This window comes from Pinus tabuliformis, chromosome 2_1, assembly GCF_031772625.1.
Source record: "Pinus tabuliformis cultivar Carrire ecotype Pingquan chromosome 2_1, CPIR1, whole genome shotgun sequence".
Classification (NCBI taxonomy): Eukaryota; Viridiplantae; Streptophyta; class Pinopsida; order Pinales; family Pinaceae; genus Pinus; species Pinus tabuliformis.
In genome coordinates, this window is record NC_142299.1 from 493,420,511 (window position 1) to 493,428,680 (window position 8,170).

Consider the following 8,170-nt stretch of genomic DNA (forward strand, 5'->3'; position numbering starts at 1 on the left):
ATTCTATCAGTTTCTGATGTTAGTCATGTCCAGAAAGATTGTGGTCGGCTAAGCAAGAGTATCTGAATCGCAATTAATGAAAAATTGCGAAGGCACTCACCGAAGGACTTAGTAAGGAAAATGGAAATGTGCGACCACTGCCACGGTTTGGAGCTCTTCCTTGAAAGTGAAGATGCGACGGAGCTCCGGTAGCTTGAAATCTGAAAGTGGAAAAGCAAACAACTCATCTACGAATTGCTCAAGCCATCACTGAGGCTGAAACACCTGCCGATATTCACGTTTTGGTTTCCAGTTTTAGTTTAAATTTTGTTTTGTATTTATTGTAAAATATTTATTTTTATTTTTGTTTTATATTTATATAGTTTCATTTAATCATTCAATTTCTTTTGATTAATATTTGTATATTTTTAGTAATAATTTTGATTTGCTTTTTTTTTTTATTTATAAAGATTGGATTTCTTTTGATATATATTTGTATATTTTTAGTAATAATTTTGATTTGTTTTATTTGTTTTAATTTATAAAGGTTGGATTTCTTTTGATTTAATTTTGTATATTTTTAGTTATAATTTTGATTTGTTTTGATGTTTTTAGATTTGTATTTATATATATATATATATATATATATATCTATATATATATATATATATATATTTTTTAATAATTGATTTGATTTGATTTATAATTAATGTTTGACTTGTATTAATATATATTATGATTGTATTAGTATATTAATTATATTAATATGTTATAATTATATTAATATGGTTAAAAAAACATTTTTATTTTATATTTATTTTTAGTTAAAAAAATTGGATTTTCTTAAAAAAAAATACTAACTTCATTTTAAGGATTTCCTAAATAAATTTTGTTGATTTTACAATTTTAAAAGAAAATTCAACTTAAATAATAAATTAAAAAAAAAATTAATTTATTGTTAAAAGTAAAATCAACATAAAAAAAAACACATACTTTTCACAAAATTCACATAGGTTTGAAAACAAATAATCGAACTTTTGGAAGCAAAATTTAAAAGACCATTTGGTGGATTTGTTGATTAACCTGCATAGAATGCACAATGTAATATTGTTGTATGCTTTTACAATGTACTAATCCGCAGGACACAGCAAATGTCAAACTTTTCGCCATGCACAAAGTCAGCTGATACAAACAGGGAGTATAACATTTCCATGGTTATTTTAAGAATGGAATGATTTTAATATCATGATTAAGTCAAATTCAAAACTTTGATTGTCCTTAATTTGATTTATTTGGTATAAAATTTTTGCGTAAGAAACATGAAGCAACTGGCCATTTCTTCATGAGCACACTTATGTTTTCTTTGTACCAAGTTTTTTTTTACAGGTTACAGGATAATCAAGTGATCATAAGGAGATTACATTATGTGCACAATTGGTCTTCCAAATACTATTTCATGAAAAATTCTACAGACAAATCCATGTCCACAACCATTATTTTACACTCCCATTTTGCAAAAGATTTTCCACCAATTGTCCATGTCCATAAAGCATACCATTTCCATATCCATTTTTCACAGCAAGAGTTCTTATTCATACACCATGCATTTCCTTATTGTCATTTTCCATGTCATTACCATTCCCCTTCATTTCCGCAATAAAACTCTGCTTGAGTCAAAGTCCTCGAGTCAAAGTATCATTGAAAAAACACCTAGAGGCTTGCATGCCTTAATGGCAAGTACTCTTGCCAATGAACAATGGGAGTACATTAATATCCCTTGTTCGTTGGATCTTGTAGGTGACTCGACCACGACAAATTTATTCGTACCTACAAAGATGTGTTAGGCATCTTGACTCCCATTGGAATCAATGGTGGGAGCTCTTGTGTTGGCTAGGGGCATTCATTAACGGCCACTAAGTCAACAACTTCTTGCTATGTTCGACATCGACACATTTAATCACATAGCAAGATTTGTGCCATCGAGCGTTGAAGACATGAAGACCCATATTTTGCAGCAGATGAAGCCAATTTCCATTCATTGTATACATTGTATTTCACTTGAGGACAAGTCAATAAATAAGGTTGGGAGGAAAATGTAACTTATATATTTTGTATACCTTCCAAGCCTTATAGATTTTCAGCCATATTCAGCAGACTCATCAGATTCATCATCCAGTAGCAGAGATCCACCAGCAGATACGACTTTCAGCCATGTTCAACAGACTCCTCAGATTCATCATCTAGTAGCAGATGATCCAACAGTCGATACGACAATACAGATCCATCTTTCATCCACAACTTGAAGAAGAAGCTTCAGATCAGAACTGTGGCAGCTGAACATGCATGATTCATCCACTTCCTTAGGTAAGTAAGGTATGATGTTTTCTAACCTTTAATCTTGAAATTCTTTTTAGATGCTAAAATGATGATATTTGGAAAATAATCCATTATTTCACTATTTCCTTTCTCATTTAAAATTGCCAAAAAACCATCAGTTGGGGAGGGAGGAAATTTCACACTTCATTCTTTTTCCTCATTCATATTACATCTTAACCCACATAGTCTTCCCACAATAAAAACTACTACAAAATGATGAGCATATGATTGATCTCAACAAAGTAAATAATGATTGTAATCACAAGAACCAATCATTAAAAAGAGATCTCAACAAAGTAAATAATGATTGTAAACACAAGAACCAATCATTAAAAAGAGATCAAAGTAAATAATGATTGTAACACAAGAACCAATCATTAAGAAGAGATCAAACTAAATAATGATTGTAACACAAGAACCAATCATTAAAATATGTCAATGCTTTGCAAACAAATAAAAGCTATCCAAAGATGTGCAAAGTTAAAAGGAAGTCCATGATTGAAAGATGTTTGTTACACAAGAACCAAACATCTTGTAAAAGGAAGCTCATTTAAGAATCAAATCAAATAAGTCATTGTAGTAGCTTGCATGAGGACATGCAAGAACTTCAGTTGGGGAGTAGGTAACTTATATATTTTGTATACCTTCCAAGCCTTATAGATTTTCAGCCATATTCAGCAGACTCATCAGATTCATCATCCAGTAGCAGAGATCCACCAGCAGATATGACTTTCAGCCATGTTCAACAGACTCCTCAGATTCATCATCTAGTAGCAGATGATCCAACAGTCGATACGACAATACAGATCCATCTTTCATCCACAACTTGAAGAAGAAGCTTCAGATCAGAACTGTGGCAGCTGAACATGCATGATTCATCCACTTCCTTAGGTAAGTAAGGTATGATGTTTTCTAACCTTTAATCTTGAAATTCTTTTTAGATGCTAAAATGATGATATTTGGAAAATAATCCATTATTTCACTATTTCCTTTCTCATTTAAAATTGCCAAAAAACCATCAGTTGGGGAGGGGGGGAATTTCACACTTCATTCTTTTTCCTCATTCATATTACATCTTAACCCACAATAAAAACTACTACAAAATGATGAGCATATGATTGATCTCAACAAAGTAAATAATGATTGTAATCACAAGAACCAATCATTAAAAAGAGATCTCAACAAAGTAAATAATGATTGTAAACACAAGAACCAATCATTAAAAAGAGATCAAAGTAAATAATGATTGTAACACAAGAACCAATCATTAAGAAGAGATCAAACTAAATAATGATTGTAACACAAGAACCAATCATTAAAATATGTCAATGCTTTGCAAACAAATAAAAGTTATCCAAAGATGTGCAAAGTTAAAAGGAAGTCCATGATTGAAAGATGTTTGTTACACAAGAACCAAACATCTTGTAAAAGGAAGCTCATTTAAGAATCAAATCAAATAAGTCATTGTAGTAGCTTGCATGAGGACATGCAAGAACTTCAGTTGGGGAGTATGTTGGGCTCCAAAAATGTCACTCATTACCATACATTTTTCACTTATGCTTCCATTATTTCGCTCACTATTCATCACCTTGTCACTCCATTTTCCCTACTATTCACCATTAATGGGTCTCATTTATATTTTCCAAATATTGTTTATTTTTAAGCATTTTTGAGAGAAATTCTTGATTAAATATTAGAAAATAATATATTTTACTTTATATATGGAAAGTGGGTTGTTTTGGTGACATGTGTAGGTTCCAAGGAAGCTTCCAAGACACCTTTATGTGGCCTTGAAGGATCAAATTCGAATTTCAAAAGATAAGCTTCATGGAGGAGATCATGGAGGAGAGGGTTATGTGTCATCATTGGTTGAGAAATATGTGGGTCAAAGGAGAGAATAGTGGGTCTACATTTATGAGGTTGTTATCTTAGTTTTTGTATAAATAGGAGCACCTCCTCCATTCCAAAGAGGAGGACTCTTAGAGCATTGTATCCAATTGATGATGGAATAGAATAAGGCTTCATGTTTCATATATTTCCATTATGTAGTTTTAGATCTAAATTGTGTGAATGTAGGATATGAATTTATGTAGTTTTAGATATAAGTTTTCTTAATGTAGTATATGGAATAATTTGTCTTGTTCTTAAGAGAATTGAGCTCACTCTAAAAGGATGAGAGAAACATGTTATTTCATATTAGATCTTGTTTCATTTCATTGTTTAGATGTTTAAGGATTTGATTGGTGAATGACTTTTGAATTAAAATCTTATCATCATGTGAGAGGACAACTAAGGGTCTAAGTTAGGCTCTCTCTCTCTATTTGATTTGCATGATAATTAAAATTCATTCTTTTGCTTTTATGTTTCAAGTATCATATGAGGAGATACCAAGAGTCTAAGTTAGGCTCTCTCTCCAATGATTTATATGGTAATTGAAATTCATTCTTTTGTTTTTATGTTTAAAGTCATTTCATTTCTTATGCTTATGAATGAATCTTAGTTTAGTTTGGATTAGTACATGAGAGGACAATCAAGAGACTAAGTTAGTCTCTCTCTCTACTTGAATCTGAACAATAATTAAGTTCGTTCTCTTGTCTTCATTTCAAGTTTGTTTTAGTTTCATGTAATCAATGATTTCTCTATGATACTGTAGGGAAGGACAACCAGGACCTCCTTAGTTAGGAGCCTCTTCCCTTGCATATTGTATTGAATCATAAATAATTTAGTTAGACATAGGTTAGTTGCCTACTCCTGCATATATTGTGCTGGCATCATCACAAGCTTACAAGTTTCCCTGGTCGATAATTTATGCAGCAATTTAAGTCCAATAAATTGCCCAACAAAACTCAATCATCCTAGCTAATTCATTGATCTCAGGCTCATAGGATGATTAGGATTCTCCTCCCTGTCTTCTGCTTTCATCATCACCTTCGAGTCTTTTTGCAGCAATAATATTTGCTTCTACTTCAAAGGCTGCAGCTTGCATATCAGCCAAAGAAGTGCATCTTCTTTCTCTTAACAATAGGTAGACCTGAGAATCGAGGGCATTAGCATAATTAAGCATGGCAGAAGCAGGTGTGGGTCTTACTTCCGCTGGCATTCTGCTACACATAAGATTGAATCTGATGTTGAAATCAGACAGCAAATCACCATATTCTCTCAGCAAGTTTCCAAATTCAGTATGATAAAAGAGCAGATCTTTATTATTTCCCTAGTGTTTTAAAAATACATCATCTAGGGTCTCAATATCTGCAATAGACCTAGGGGGTAATTCTCTAAACCATTTTCTAGCTTCCCCATCTAAGCTTTGGACAAAAACCCTCATCTAGACATCCTCTTCATTGATATCCAGGTTATCAGCATAACTATAAAAGGCCTTAAGGTGCTCTTCAGCTGATAATCCTTCTGCACCAGTAAACTTAGGCATAAATTCTTGATAATCTCCTGCAGGCATGGAATTCAAAGGGACAGGAAAGACCAGGGGTCCATACCTAGCAGCAACTATTCTTTCTATCTTTGTGAGGGCTTGTTGGTTTGCCATGATTGAGGGAAATGGAATGATACTGGTAGACTGAGTGGAATGAATCAATGAATGGAATGGTAGAAACAGAGGAATACGATGGACAACAACAAATGTTTCTTTCAACTGAGGTCCAAAAGGGAAATCAATAACAAGGAGATGAATGAATCTCTGAAGGTGACATTCACTAACAGAGATACATGGAACTTTTAAGGCTTACCTGATCCTGGTGCTCCTTACTGCGATATTTTCTTCTGCTGAACGATCTTCTTAGGATCAGGCACTGGTCAGCTGCTGATTTCTAAGGATTTCTACGAGCATGCCTCATCAACTGCACCAGAACTGTAATGTGGAGTTGCCAAATTATGGTCTTCCTCCAGTGGAGTCGCCAAATAGATGATTACAACCAAATTATGTGCCTAGACCTTGTCTATCATCAAAATCTGGAACTGTGTCATTCTCCCAGGGAAGCTGAGCTCCGATTCTCCTCTCCCTGGAAACTATGCCAATTAATATTATCACCCCAAGAAACTCTCCTAGGTTGTATCTCAGAGATGCTCAGGAACATTACAAACTCAACAAAATGTTGGAAAAATGGTGGATGAATGAAAGAAATGTTGCATATTCAAGCCAGATAACCACTTCTACTATGCTTAACCCTAGACATGGGTGAACACCCCCAGACTACAAGGCTTTAGACCACCAATTACTCACATTTTAAAGGAAAATGTGATGTTGGAGAAGACTGACCACACTAGCAGATGCACAGGACCCTGTGATGGCCGGCTGCAACCAGTTAAAAGGTTTGGAAATCTATTTCCTAATACACAGACAGGATGACAGCTCTCTGGCATTGAAATAACAGAAACCTGCATACAAATTCAATGATACATGCTAGATTCAAACATAGAGGTGGGATGATAGCCCCTCTAATGCTAAACATCTACAACACATGAATAAGTGCATAACAGGCACAACCTGGAACAAAGAAGAAGAAGTGGACAGTGAGAAATTAACAACAAAAGAAGCTTGCATTAGTTGAAAATGAAGACCAGACGCTGCAGGTATCACAGTAGTTACAATCTCCAGAAGTTGAAGCTTACAACAAAAATAACATTTATCAACCTATTAAATTTTGTCTTCTGGATATATATAGAGGTCGATTACAAAAAAATTCTGTTAACTATGCGTGGAGGGGTCATAATGGATCACCAACCACATTTACAATAAAAAATGAGCCTCTGCAATTTTGAGTGTTTTAATGGAAAAAATCGGCCTTTTCTGATATTCTGCTGTCATTTCCTGAGCAGGCAGAGTATTGACTGAAGGAAACCCATAACTGGTAAATGCATTAACTGCTCGAGGTTGTCTTGTATCCTTCTTTGGCCATAATGCACTTGAATGAAGTAGTTGTAGCATAATTTGCACAGGTACAGGTAGCTGGTTTCCTTCCTTCCTAGAGTACACTGAACAGACTAAGGACACAGGCAATATGGCGGACGCTTGGCAGGGAAAGATCATCCATTGATATGAGTGAATCAACGGCAGAGCGACTTACAGGATGATCTGGAGTAATCACGGGTGGGCGGAGCAATTATAAACCGTCGGATCACATAAACGGATGACCTAGATTAGTTTATGGAGTCTATCAGGAGATGGACGATCAGGGTTAACGAGGGCCGTTGGATCACGGGTGGCAAATCCAACGGCTAGCGGGAGCGGAAGGTGTGTGCATGTTAAACAGTGTGGATGGTGGTTTCCACGGGCGGGCGGTATTCCCAACATCACTTTCGGTCGTCAGGTAGTTTCTGTATGTAGAGGAGCGATCGAATAATATTACGACACATGGCAACCAAAACCACCGCCCCTGCGGGTTATCACGTGCGCAGCTCACGCGATCGAAGGAAGCGTCAGTCGCCCGATGGTGCGACGAACGGTCGGATGGCAAGGAAGGTGCATGTGGTTTAACGTGCGGGAAAAGGAACGAAGACTGTTGGATCGTGGCGATCAACGGCTGCGGTAGAAGGAAGCTATATGGGCGGGGTTTCATAGTATTTAAACAAAAACGTGCGGGAGCTAGGGGAAACAGGGTTTATGGAGAAATTTTAGTGGGAAAACAGAGGAATGGGGAGTTAAAGAGTGTAAGCAGAGTTAAAACATAACACGACTTTTACACTAAACGCAGGCGTAAAACAGGAGTAGTGGAGTTTTATGGAAAAAAGGGAAAAATAAAGGAGGAAACAAAATAACTGCTGCAAGCCTTAAACAACCAAAACCAGCACTGCCCAACACCTA